The following is a 14826-nucleotide window of genomic DNA, read 5'->3' on the forward strand; positions in this document are numbered from 1 at the left end:
ACCAAAACTTATGCCTGCCTAGGGTCTACTTGCATCCATTGCCTCAGAGCGAGAATGGTCCTCCATGACCAACATGTTAAACTCTGCAAACAGTCCAACTCCTGTGCTCCCAACAATTGCACTGACCACTCCCCCAAAACTCAGGCCTGCTGTGGGTTTTTTCGCAACTACCGCCTCAGATAGAGAACGACACTATATGACCCTCTCCCATCACCTACCTCATCCCCCTCGCCAGGATCACCTAGCTGTGCCAGACTCACCACTCACTCCCCCAGGGCCCACCCCCTGACATCTACTGATGCCATCCTCGTACTACCCATTTGGAACGCCCATTAGTCTCCTTTGCACATAAAATATCCAGCTGCCCCCTTCCATGCTTAGCTGACCCGCCCCCCCCCCCCCGTTTACACCTGATCAACAACCTAGCCTTAAATGCGCCCTGATTAATATTTGTGAGTGCTGTGCCTTTACTGGTACCTCCCATTTTTGCTTCATCAAGTTAACTTGAACCCTCCCGCCCTGTTCGTACAACCCTCCGCACTGGGTCCTTGCCCGTGTGGTTCCTCCCTCGATCACACCTCCTGTCTCTCCCCCCTCCCCTGATTGGCTAAAGCTCTATGTGTATCCACACGAGAAGCCTCTTTAACATCCACGACACCCACCACACCATTTTGAACCCAGGTGCAGGTGAGTGTTGTGCCTTTACTGGTGCCCCCCATTTTTGCTTCACAAAGTTGATTTGAGCCCCCCAGGCCCTGCGCTCTCACCACTCTGCACCGGGTCCTTGCCCATGTATTTCCTCCCTCGCTCCCACCTCTTGTCCCTCCCCCACCCCTGATTGGCCAACGGTTCCCATAAACCTCATAGTGCTAGGGCAGCCCTCTGCACGTTGCAGCCCCTGCAGCTAAGGGCCCTAAGGCACACGGCAGCCCCTACAGGCAGCCCAAGAGGTGTCTGCAGGTGTCAGCCGGGGAAGCAGGCTGACAACCACTAAAAGGATATTCGCCATCCACGGCCACCAAACCTATCCCTTAATCCCACCCACATATGATTGTGTACTGGAGAGCCCAGTGAACCGCTCACCCACCTACCTGAACACCACACTATGCCGAGAACAAGCCACTGGTAAAGAAGTACCGGCCTCCCGACTGCAGTGGTAAACTCTGCAGATTCCCAAAGCAGCTGTCCACAACTCTCGTGCTCACACTCTGACTTGCATTCAGATAGCACAAGCACGGTCAGACAGTATCCACATGTGTCAAAGAAGGAACCGACATCCGTCAAACGGTGTAAACAGACAAGGTAGGGATAATTACGGGTAGTAGTTCCTACTACCTCCTGCAATAAGTATTCTATCCACTAAACATACACAACCAGGACACCGCCTGGGATCTCAATTTGAACAAGCCTTACATGTTTACACTGAAGTACCATTGTATGATGAAACCTAGGCGTCCACCTGCTTATCTAGGAATCTCAAATCTATGTGTTTTAATTACTGCCTGCCACTCTGTGGAACCTAGGCCTTTCTCCCGTTATCTAGGAGTCTCATATTGAGGTGGTTTTTAGTTATTGCCTGCCACTTTGTGAAACCTATGCCTTTCTCCCGTTATCTAGGAGTCTCTTATCTAGGTCTTTAAATACTGACTGCCATTCTGTTAAACCTAGCCTTTCTCCAGTCATCTAGGAGTCTCAAATCTATGCGTTTTGAACTACTGCCTGCCACTCAGTGAAACCTAGGCCTTTCTCCCACTTTCTAAAATCCCCAAATTCTAAGTATTATTTCACTATAAACCACTCCGTGAAACCTAGGCTTCTCCCCCACTACCTAGGTATCTCAAAAGTTGATGTATTCTATCATTACCCGCCATCATTGAAGCCTTGGCCCCTCCCATTACCCAAGAACATCCAGCAATAACTGAAAGCTAGTGACTACAACCAGAATCACTACCCAACTTAACAAGAAACCCATAGCATTCTCATAACCAACTGTGCCACGCCTCCAATGCTTAGCACCCGCCCTAGACAGTCCACCCATAGTTAGACGAACACCCAAACCCAACCGACTGAGTGGACAGACGCCCTCAGAGAGCATCCAGCGATCGTAACATAAGAGGATAGAACTCAATACTGATCTAGCACAAGGACCGACAGGTGGGCTACTGCCCCTGTAAACTTAACATTCAAACCAATCCTATTACCAAGGACACAAAATGCTCCGACGCAGATTTGGATGCCGCCAGAGAGACCTGGAACAAGGACCAACCAAAACGGATACACAAACTCACCCGTCTCCAGTAGAAGCCGTCTCGAATATAGAACGCACCCCAGCAAATATTACAACCAACAGAACAAACATCATAAGAGAAAAATCTGTATACTTTACACCATACCTCGCAACAACCAAAGAACCTCGACACTTCAACGCCACTGACGTGTTCGGACAAGCTAAGGATCTTTCCAAACCCTGCAAAACAAGACGAGAGGACCCAAGAAGAGAAGGAGACAATACCAATGCCCTTACTCCATATATTACAAGAACACAAGGGCACTGCCAACAACCACATCAAAACATGGAAGATGATGAAGCTGTAGAATTCATCAACCCAACTATCAGTCTAACAGACCGATTCAACGACGAAGCAGTTTCCATGGAACCTCAACCAACGGGCGACACTAACACAGAAGCACTCCAACTGAACATGCACAAGTCAAAACAGGGAACAACCACCAAACCGAAACACACCAAAAAGATACACTGCAATCTGATCAACGCACGGTCAATGTCCAAACATGCCACTGAAATCTACAATCTCCTCTGCTACGGAGGTATCGAAATCCTATTCATAACTGAAACATGGCTAGATGACAACTACAAAATCACTCTCCACAACTGTCTGCCTGAAAACTTGAAGTGCGTCCAAGCAAACAGGAAAAACAAAAGAGGAGGGGAACTAGCAATAGCCCACAAGGAACACCTGGAAATTAAACTGGAGGAAATTAAACTGGAAGGAAGACCAACTAAACATCGAAAACTGCAAATCTCTAATCCTTCGCCTATCAACAAACCCCAAAACAAACCTGAAATTCATACTGGTATACAGACCACCGCCTTGCGATGCAACCTTCGTGGATGCCTTCTCAGAAGCAATCACCAACCTAGCCATTGTGCAGGATCACCTGAATATCCTCAGTGATTTCAACATCCAGTTTGATGAAGAAACAACAACCTTGCATATATCACTAGCCAAACAACTGGAAACAATGTAATTACATCAACTAGTCAAAGGAGCAACCCACAAGGCAGGACATACACCAGACGCAATCTTCGCCAACAAAAATCTCATTACCACGGCACCACCAATTCAGATCCTCTAGATCGACAACCTCATCCCTTTCGTGATCACGCTAGCATACCAATAATGGAGCAGAAGACAATCTGCCAACTATCATGAAAAGAAACTGGAGGACGATCAAAAATTGCAACCTAACTGAACTACTAGAAATCAGCAAACCACAAGCAACAACTATAGAACTACTTCACAACTGGATCACAACAACAATAGAAGAGATCGCCAAAGAAAAATCTTTTACCCGTCATGCAAAAGAGCAACAGCAAAATGGTTTACCCCACTACGCAGTGCCATGAAAAGGAAAAAGCGAAAACTGGAACTAGAATGGAGGATCAAAAACGAACATGGAAATAAATTCAAATTCAAACAACAACTTCGCTCATACAAAAAGGAAATCCTAAAGCCAAAAGGATTTCCTTTAACAATAGAATCATCAATGCGCCAAACACCCAAAAAGAACTGTTTAAAATCATAAACTAAATAAAAACAAACCCTGGCTATAAAAACGCTCGGATACCTTGCAGTGCACTTCAAAAACAAAATCATCATCATCCAACAGACCATACGAAACGGATCATGCGACCGCAATATGCAACACACCCACCCGTATGAGGAACGCCCAAACAAACGCTCAAGCTTCCCCCAAATATAAACCGAGACATCCGTCAAACTGGTAAACAACAGCAACAAAACAGGCTTCCCCATGGATCCCTGACCTCCAGACATATACAAATCAATCCTCACACAAGGAACACCCATAGCCTATTACTGAAACCTCCTCAACCACTCAATCGCGACAGGGAAAGTGCCACAATCCTTCAAATCAGCATACATCAAGCCGCTCCTCAAGGACACAGCAGGAAATGCGGCGGACCTCTCGAATTACAGACCTATCTCCAACATCCCATACCTAGCAACACTACTCAAACCATACTTCTATAGAAAAACCCAAGAATTCATAGAAGAACACCACCTATTGGACAAGGCACAAGTAGGTTTCAGACCAATGAGAGGAACGGATACGGCTCATATCTCAATCTGAGATGATCTAAAGGCAAACGCAGACTCAGACAAACGCACTGCTGTGATACTTTTAGATCTCTCTGCAGCATTCAACACAGTTAATCACGACATCCTCATTAGAAGATTGGAAGAAATTGGAATCACTGACTTGCCTTACTATGGATTAAATCCTTCCTAACAAACAGAACAGAAACCATATGGATCGAGCCTTTCAAATCCAACTCGAGAGAATCCACCTGTGGAGTACCACAAGGATCATCCTTCTCCCCGTTTATTATTCAACATTTACCTGACTCAACTAATCAAGATCATTAAAAGACACAGCCTCACATGCTACAACTACGCTGACGACACACAAATAGTCTACAAGATAAAGACACACAAGAAGAAAACACAACTCTATAGAAAGGCCTTTGTGAAATCTACACCTGAATGAACTTGAACTGTCTCAAACTAAACCCAGGCAAAGCAGAAATAATGATCATCTCTAAGATCGAAAGAAAAAAAATCACTACATCCCTTGGCCAACAGAACTTGGTACAACTCCAGACCCATCGACGATAGTAAAAAACCTGGGAGTCTTGGTGGATAACAGACTAACTCTGGAGCCACAAGTAAACGCTCTAATCAAGAAATGCTTCTTCCTCCTACGAGCAGTAAAAAGGATGCTACCATTCCTCTCATTCGCCCACAAAAGGTTCACCACCATTGCTCTCATCATGTCCAGAGTAGACTACGCCAACAGCCTATATCTAGAAATGCCAGAGCGACTTCTAAAAAAAGAAACGCATACAAAATGCGCCAGCCAGACTCCTCCTCAAATTACCGAGAAGAGAACACATCACAACAGCTCTGAAAATCCTACACTGGCTACAAATAAAACAGCAAATAAAGTTTGAATCAATGTGCATAACGCACAAAGCAATCCACGGACAAGGTGCAGAGTTTCTAAAAGAGAAAATAAACGTCTACTACACAACAAGACCACTCAGATCCAGCAGCGACATCTGTCTGGAACCAAAACCATACAACAAAAGAACATTTGGAGGATCCTCTTTCTTTCACCTTGCACCAAAAACCTGGAATGAGCTACCAAAGGACATACATAACACGAGAGATCACCTTCTATTCAGAAAACTACTCAAAACCTGGCTCTTCTCCCCATAACTAGAAGGAATGCGTATGGGACCCATACACAGCTGAAACAATACTCAGAGAGGGAACCGATCCTCCATAGCTCGCTTTCGTAAAAAGGAGGGGGGGAGAACACTTTATGGCATTTCACTATACCAAAATGAAAGATTAGTTATCACACTAAGGAGCGAATTTGGAGAGATCAGGAGGGAAGGGTAAGGTTGACATGTCAACACGCCTTTAGCCGATGTAGCAAACAAACGCAGCTATGGTTCACCGACAGGGAAATGGATAGGCAGGAGCTGATGCATGTAAAATATACACACCAATACCAGAGCGGGGGACAATGTTTGCCTCAACCTGGTAAACAAAGCTCTGAAATAGCTCAGATGGAAACTTGACATCCCATCACACCGAAAAAACTAGATGGACAAACTAAAATGCCAACTCCATAGGACAATCAAAGACGTGGATCAAGAATAGCAAAGACTAAGAGACAAAAAACCACTAACCCATAAGCTCAACTTTCTGCATACATCTCTCACACAAAAAACTCACACAACCACTTCTCCGCACAGCAAACTGCACATACTTCACCAGATCGCAACAACAAATAAACAACCCATAACTCTCACCAACAGCACATGAGGACCCACATCGATCCGATAATCGCACTTAAGCTCAGCGCACAGTGAAAACCAAACTGAAGCTTGCAACAGGACACCACCTTCCTCATTTTCCTACTCCCACTTCACCCTACTAACCCCCCACCCCTCCTTCTTTGTTTGGAGAACCGCCAGAGCACCTGGGTACCAATTCCATTGGTGACGGTGCGCGGTACAAATACCTTTAACATTAACACATGACCTGGTATTAGAATACCAATTGGATGTTCTAGCGATCTCAGAATCTTGGCTACACCCAGCCTCCGGCCCTACCCTTTCTCTCGCCGTCCCTCCCGATTACACTATGACCGACCTGTTGGAACAGGTGGAGGAGTGGCTCTCATAACGAAAAGCTCACTGCAAATCATAGACTTTGTCCTATCCCAACCATCTTAGGCCACAAACTCCTTCTCATGAAGCTAACTGCCAACATCAAAACCACATACAATATTCTGCTGATCTATCGTCAACCTAACAATACTACTAGACCCAACACTAACATACCACTTCTCATCACCCCCTAATAAAACCTCTAACCAAATTCATCATCCTAGGTGACATTAATCTGGGCTTTAACAGCCCAGCCGATTCCAAAGCTGCTATGCTAACTTCTGCACTGCAAGACATGCATTTCTCCCAACTCATCAATACACCCACTCACAATAAAGGTAGAATTCTAGACTGGATTCTCACCTCCAATTCTACCATCAATGTTCGATCTGAGAAGTACCTTGGAGGGATCACTTCCTGATCACCTTCTCTCTCGTCAATAACAACTCACTAGTCTTGACAAGACACACCCCCCCAATCCTATAATGGTCAGAAACACCCGCAAATATACTCACGAAAGTCTCAAACCAACGCTCTTATCATTAATCTCAAACTATGATGCCACCAATACCAACCCTAGCACTATTGCCAACCTCCATCACTCCTGCCTTCAAAACACTCCAGACACATGCTCCATTACTGCTAAAATCCCTAAGGTACATAAACCTGCAAACATATGGTTTGATGATGAACTCATTATCCTACGCCGTAAGAAACGAGCCTTAGAACATCTACACAAAAAAAAAACTCAGCGTCCAATGGCCTGGCACTAGCCCTAGCTACCAGTAATTACAAATCGCCAGTGTGTCGCTCAATTATAACTCCTACAACACCTGCATCTCCAATGCAAGATCTAATACTAAATAGCTTTTCTCAATTCTTAGAGAATTGGAATCACCTATTCCCACCACTCCACCTACACAAGTAGATAAATCTTGGTGCACGACTATTCAAAATGCACTGTCTCTCAAAATGCATTCTCTCCAGGAGAAAATAAAAGCCAAAAGAGACACACTTGCCTCTAAACCTCCTGCAGTGATTCCAGCTGACACAGCCATCCCCATCCCTCATCACAACTTACCCCAATTTGTCTTCAACAAAGTCACTCAAGAGAAGACCCTACTGATCATCCTTGCACTCATTTGTATTTTGTATTTTATTTATTTGTAGCGCGCGCCAGGCCCACAGGCATCGGGGCGCGAAAACTTAATAGACATAATTACAGAAATATACAGTAATATACAACAGAGCGTCAAGCTGAAAGTAGTTACAGATACATACAGTTGTGAGTGAACTTGGATCACAGTGTTACATAGTCAATCGAACTTATGCAGTTTATCATGAGGAACATAAGTTAAACAAGGCATACATTTCAATAGGGTAGTGGGGCAGATAACTCTAAGTGATTGCTGCAATCAGAAGGCTGAATCAGATTTGAGCGAGGAGCCATGACTTCGTTTTCTGTTTGAAGGAATTGAATGAGGGCTCAGATCTGATGATGGTGGTGGGAAGAGAGTTCCAGAGCTTAGAAGCCAAAACAGGGAAGCTCACACCCCCAGCTTTTTGAAGTTTAAATCTGGGCAGAGATAGGCTGTGTATCTGAGCAGTTCTTTGGGGTCGGGAGGAAGTGTGGACAGAAATGCGGCTTGAAGAGGTAAAGGGGGACCTTGTTAGCCAGGCATTTGTGAGTAAGGGCAGGTGTTTTCAAAGAAATTCTCTGCTTGACAGGGAGCTAATGTGGATTAGTCCTGACATCAGAGATATGTTGGTTTCTAGGAATATTCAATGCCGTTCTAATGGCGCTGTTCTGAGTGATTTGCAATTTGTTGAGGTTAGCCTGGCTAGTCCCCAGACAAAGGGCGCTACAGTAGTCTATCTTAGACATGATGAGAGTTCTGGCTAAAGTGATGCTATTAGGGGTGGTCAGAAAAGGTCTGCAGGCTGCGATGAGTTTGCAGGTATATGCCGACGCTAATCTGACTCCGTTAGTTTGTCTTGTCAGGCACAGGGTAGAGTCGAGATAGATACCCAAGGTTTTAGTGTCCTTAGATACCTTAATGACGTTGCCATCAATGGTGAAAGACTGATAAGAGTGATCTCATTTATTAAGCTGTTGAGAGGAGCCCAGGATGAGGAGCTCCATTTTATCATCATTGAGGCATAATTCGTGTTGGGCCATCCAAGCCTGGATTACCAGATATACTTCATTCAATGCCTTGGTGTCAGCTGTGTAGTCACCTGTGATGGGGATGAGTATCTGGGTGTCGTCAGCATAATTTGTGTAAGAGACCCCCCAGATAATCAAGAACATAAAGTGGTTTAGTAAACACATTGTAAAGTGTAGGTGACACACACGAACCTTGAGGGACCCCACAATCAATCGGAGCGGGGTCAGCGGCTGCTGATGGGGAGAATACCCTCATGTATCTGTTACTAAGAAAGGAACTGATCCACGCAGTGGTTGAGTCGGAGAAGTGGGCGGCAGAATAGAGGTGCTGGCACAGGATTTGGTGATTAACCAAATCAAAAGCCGCGGACAGGTCTAGGAGTAATAGCCAGGCTAATTTCCTGTTGTCTTTCAGGACTTCGATTTGAGTTTTCAAATCTATCGGTGCTGTTTCAGTCCCGTGCCTGGGACGGAAGCCAGATTGTCTTAGACCGAGGAGGTTGTTATGTTCCAGATAGTCTTGAATCTGCAGGTAGGCTGCATGGTCTAGTATTTTGAGCATGAAAGGGACGGTGGTGATAGGTCTGTAATTGGTTGGTATACTCGGGTCTAAGGACGGTTTTTTTAGCAGTGGGATCACCCAAGCGTCCTTAAGATTGTCAGGAACAATACCTGTTTTAAAGGAGGAGTTAATAAAGGCCGTTATAAAAGGGGCAAGGTCTGAGCAGATTCCTTAATAATGGGGGCAGGGCAAGAATCGCCTTGGCAGTTGGAAGGTTTGATTCTGTTGATGATGTCTTCCACTTCAGCAGTGGTGAGTGGAGAGAAGGCAAAAGGTTTGAGATTGGGTGGGACCGAGGGAACAGTCATTAATGGAATGGACTGACGATTAGCCAACTGCAGACAGTTTTGTTTGTCTTTAATTTGAGATTGGAGGGATGAGATTTTATTCAGTAGAGCTGTCTGGATATTTGCACACCATTTGCTATCTTTAATACAAGTGTCAGGAGGTGTGGCAGGGGATTCAAGTTGCTTTAGGATCTTGAATAATTCTTTAGTATTCGAGTCTGCTTGAATGATACGATTGTTAAATGACTCTTTTTTTAGCATGGAAGATGGCTTCTTTATAGTTGAGGGTGGCTAGGATAAGGCCATCCTTGTGAGCATTGGACGGATGACTTTTCCAATGATTTTCAGCGCAGAGTTTAGCTTTGCGGAGCACTCTTAGCTGAGGTGTAAACCAAGAGTTAAGATGCGCGTGTGGTTTAGGCTTTCTGAGTTTAATAGGGGCGATAGAGTTTAGAGCTGAGAGCATCGCGTGGTTGTATGTGTCTGCTAGGATTGTAGGATCAGAGCAGGCGTGTGTGACCTTGTTAATGGAGGGGAGTAAGAGAGGGAGTAATTTCTCTCTGGTTATATCCCTTTTATTTCTAGTGGGGAGGGCCAGAGCCATCGTTGGTGGGGGCGTGAGGCTGCTTCAATATTAAAGGTAATGATATGGTGGTCTGACCATAAACAAGGTGCATTAGAGAGTACGCTAATGTTACAATTAGTATCGGCTAGCCAGTCAAGTGTCCTTCCTTTAATGTGGGTGGGTTCGTGGATGTGATGAGTGAATCTGAAGTCTGTTAGAGTATTAGCAAGGTCAATAGCGGTAGGGTGATTATGGTCACGGAGTCCCAGATTGAAGTCTCCTAGTATAATGATTTGCGAGTTGGTTTTGGACTTATCTAGTAATAAGGTAGAAATCCCATCAGCAAAGGAAGAGGCTGGGCCGAGTGGTCTATAAATAAGGTGTAAGGTGGCAGTTTGGTTAGGCATTAGTGGTAACTTGACCGAAAGTAACTCAGCAGACTCAATGTTGACATTAGGTACGGCTCTTAGGCCAAGTGAGTTTTTATGAATGAAGGCAACTCCACCTCCTCTAGATTGAGCAGTGTTGTGATTGCAGCGCTTAATACTGTAATCTAGAGGTATGGCTAGAGACAGTGCAGGTCCAGAAGCTGCATGTAACCATGTCTCAGATATAGCAATAAAGTCAAGCTCTTGGGTCGTGATAAGGTCAGCAATGTCTAGTGCACGGGCAGGGAGAGATCTGGCATTGATAAGGGCGCCCTTGATCTGTGAAGCTTTGGCTACTGGGACTGCAGTTTTGAGGTTAGTGTTTGGAATGGGAGTACACACTGCATGAGGGCTGAGACTAGGGGAGGGGAGTTTGGGCATAGTGTGAGTGAGATTGTTAGTATGCCTGTTCAAGTGACAGAACCTAGATCCTAGTCTCATGTTTCTAATGTGGAGGGAGCAAGGTTGATATGGTGTAGGTTTCTTTACAAAGTGTTCCAACCAGAGAGCAGGGGCATTAAGGTACTGGTTTGTGGGGGCATAGTTATAATTATGCTCATTAACCACTAGCAGAGGGCATCCCATGGTGAGGCAAAGTGGAGGCAGTAACTGATAGTGTGAAGGGTATAAAGTAGCACTGTCAGTGGGCTGTGTCAGCAGTAGAGAGCGTGAAATAGGTGTGGGAGAGCAGGTAAGGTATGCTGGTGATGCATAAATGAGCAACCTGGCCGTGATGGACAGGAGTGAGAACAATAGATGGCAGTAGTATAGTGAGGTCCACGAAATCATGATAGACAAAGGTAGTAGTGTATTAGGAGCAACTGGTGAACCAAATGGCAGTACGTGCAAGTGAGGAATGAGAGATGCAGGTAAAGGTTGGCACATATGGATCAACAATTTAGTAGTGCTAGGGCTAAAACAGGTGCTGACAGCCAAAGGAGCCTGTTAGCCACCAATAGTGTCCAAAGCGTGCTGCGAGGTGTAGTGGTTCACAATGGCCAAGATACAATGAGGCACCGACTAGTAGAAATTGCTGGGTAGGATAATATGTCTCTAGGCAGGTAGCAAACAGTCAATCAGGGCAGCTAGGCAACTAGGTGCAATGAAGATATTTACCACGGAAGCCGTTGGCCCCAGAATGGTGCTACAAATAATGCAAATCAAATGCGGATGCAAACGAGGCAGTGGTACTAGCGCAATCAAGAGCATAAGGCCAGAACATCAATGTGAAGTGAGGCATCCTGCCGAACAGGACACACGAGTCATATACTGCATAGAGCTCATACATGCATCTAGGTAAAAGGCAAAAGACGTACACTCCTACGAGGCAGTTTGCTAAGTCAGGACCCGGAAGTAAGTGAGACTCGAGGCTAGATGATGGGCAACAAGGGCAACATTAACCCTATGGAACAGAGCAATATTACCAGAGTAAACACTGTTAAGCAGATCATAGGCATAGATTACAGTCACAGAGGTAACGATTTGGAAGCAACAGAGCTCAGGCGTAATGTGATAAGGGAGGGCACAGGGGTGACCGCAAAGCTACTGGTAAAGGTGAAATGTCACTTGTACAGATGAGCACATGATTATTGAGCGCAGGCTCCGTGTCGCACATCAATATGAACAGGGTGAGGAAGGGAAATCAGAAGGAGAGCAAGTTTATGCTTACCAGGCTAAGCTCAAAAACAGGCAACATTGGTCACAGAGCAAGACAGACCTAGGAAGAAAAGCACGTGGCCCTGGCCTCTGGCGGCTCTGGACAGGCTCACGACAGGGGCTGCCTTGTTTGGTAGCCTTAGTGGGTGGGCCGGCGAAGGTAATTGGCTGAAGTAGATTCAGTGGCCCAATCACGGCGAGTCCAGCCTGCAGAAGGCTGAGATTTCAAAAACAAAATTTACGGGCAGCCATCTTGGAGTAGCATCTGCCTCGTGGAGGCCAACTGAATCCAACTGTAAAGGAGACACCTGCCCAGCCCGTCTTGTAAAACTCTGCACTCCCACTGTAGCGCCCATTATCACAGACTTCATCAACACCTCCTTTTTATCCAACTCTGTCCCCCACAACATCAAAGCAGCATGGATAACTGGATAACCCCTCTACTTAAAAAGAGTGTTCATTGGAGATGAGGCGGTGGATCCCATATCCGCTCCTGTAGGGGTTCCACAAGACTCCTGCCTCTCCCCAACTCGCTATACTACCTATACCAAACCCCTATTCACCATCCTTGACTCCATGGGCATCACATACATCAGTGCTGATGACACCCAAATACTCATCCCCATCTTCGGTGACTACATCCAGGACACAGCCAAAATTAACAAAGTTTACATCACCATCCAAAATTGGATGGCCACAAACAGTCTGCCTCAACGTTGAAAAAAGGCAGCTCCTCTCTGTGGGTCACCCTGGTCGGCTTAAATCTCTAGACCAAATGTACTCAACCTTTCTCATCGACGGCACGTCCATCCCTGTTTCAAAACATGTAAAAATGCTGGCCGTTTACCTAGAATCTGATCTCTCTATGGCTAGATACATCAGCGCCCTATCCTCCTCCCAGAGCTTACAGTTCCAATCTGATCTCACTTAGCAGACAATTCCTATCACTGCCAAACTGCCTGACCCTAGCTCGTGCTCTGATTTTATCCAAACTGGACTACTGCAATGTGCTCTTTATTGGTACCTCGGCAGCAAATCTATCCAAATTAAAACTCCTGCAGAACAAAGTCCTACGTGCCGCCCTTGGACTCAAACATAGTGATCACATTTCTGCATCTAGACGAGAAGCTCACTGGCTTCCCATAAGAGCGAGAATTCTTTTCAAGTCGCTCATGCTTACCCACAAATGTATCTATAAGGACACACCCTCATATCTCATTCACTGTGTTTCCTGAAAATCATCACAACAATCTCTTTGATCCAGCAGTGCCACCTCTCTGGACATCCCACGATATAGATGTAAAAGGGTGGGTGGTGCTAGCTTCTCAGTTGCAGCACCCACTGTCTGGAACTCCTATCCATCTTCTTTAAGAAATGAGCAATGCTACCCTGCCTTCAAAAAATGGATCAAAACCTGGTTGTTCGACAAATTTGAGTAATACCACTTACCTTCTGTTTCTTCTGATTGCACCTGTACTTGAATCTTCTGTAACCAATGCCGTGATACCTTTGGGCGTTTTAAAAAATGTTATAAGCAAATAAATAAACCAACTCCTTCTTGAGTGAACGATCCTCCAGGATCTTCGCAGGATCAGAAGCTGCCGACTCTATCGCTGTCCCTTATGGGGTTCCTCAAGGGTCATGCCTCTCGCCCACCTTGTATAATATGTATACCAAGCCACTCTTTGATCATCTGGACCGCCTTGACATCCCCTATACTAACTTCGCCGACGACACACTAATACGCCTTAAACTCACCGCCAACCACAGCCTAGACTCCTCCAATATCAACCAGATCTATAGCATCATTCAGGCCTGGATGGCCACCCACCACCTATGCCTGAATGATGACAAGACACAGCTCCTCATTGTATGCTCCCCACACCGACTCAAACACCTAGACTCAGCCTTTGTCTCTTTCTCCACGGATGGAAACATCACCCATGTATCCGGCGCTGTCAAAACCCTGGGAGTCCACCTTGACTCTGAACTCATCATGCAGAAACGTGTTAAAGCTGTTGCTTCCTATGCAGCCTACTCCACTAAACGTATTAACCACTCCAGAAAACTCCTGTGCCCCGCACAGCTGCCTTACACTGGCGAGGGCCATTATCGACAGCAAACTGGACTATTGCAACGCCATCCTCGCAGGAACCTCTACCAAAAATCCAACTAATTTACAATTAATTCAAAACAACGCCCTTCGGGCTGTTTGGGGCCTGAAAGGATCTGATTGTATCTCTCTGGTGAGATGCAAAACTAACTGGTTGTCCATTAGGCATGCATTGAGTTTAAAATCCTCTCCATCACTCACCCCTGAATTCGCTACCACTTACCTCACTGAGGAAAAACAGTCCCTACAGCCTGTGTTCATCCACGTCCACTGCCTTTGCGACACCTAGATTCACCAGACAAAGAGCAGGAGGAGCTACCTTCACCTTGGTTTCTCCCTCTCTGGAATGCTCTACCGACATGTATCCAAGAAGAACCATCCTACCTGATCTTCAGCAGAAAACTCAAAACTATTCTAATCAACAAATGTGCCTAACTGCTGTCCTACCACTGTTAATGGGCCTCATTACAAGTCTGGCGGTAACCCTGCCGGTGCTACCAGTGGGTTGCCCCCGGACTTGCAAGATTTACCAGCGCCTGGCTT

The 14826-nt window shown here is 45.7% G+C and overlaps 1 protein-coding gene across 3 annotated transcripts in view; it reads left to right on the forward strand.

Annotated features, from left to right (window-relative positions):
- Positions 1 to 14826, forward strand: part of LRSAM1 (leucine rich repeat and sterile alpha motif containing 1) — a 3131994-nt gene that overhangs the window by 2034742 nt on the left and 1082426 nt on the right. The gene's annotated exons all lie outside the window — the stretch shown is intronic.

The sequence above is a fragment of the Ambystoma mexicanum genome, chromosome 8 (assembly GCF_040938575.1).
Source record: "Ambystoma mexicanum isolate Mex_15411 chromosome 8, UKY_AmexF1_1, whole genome shotgun sequence".
Classification (NCBI taxonomy): Eukaryota; Metazoa; Chordata; class Amphibia; order Caudata; family Ambystomatidae; genus Ambystoma; species Ambystoma mexicanum.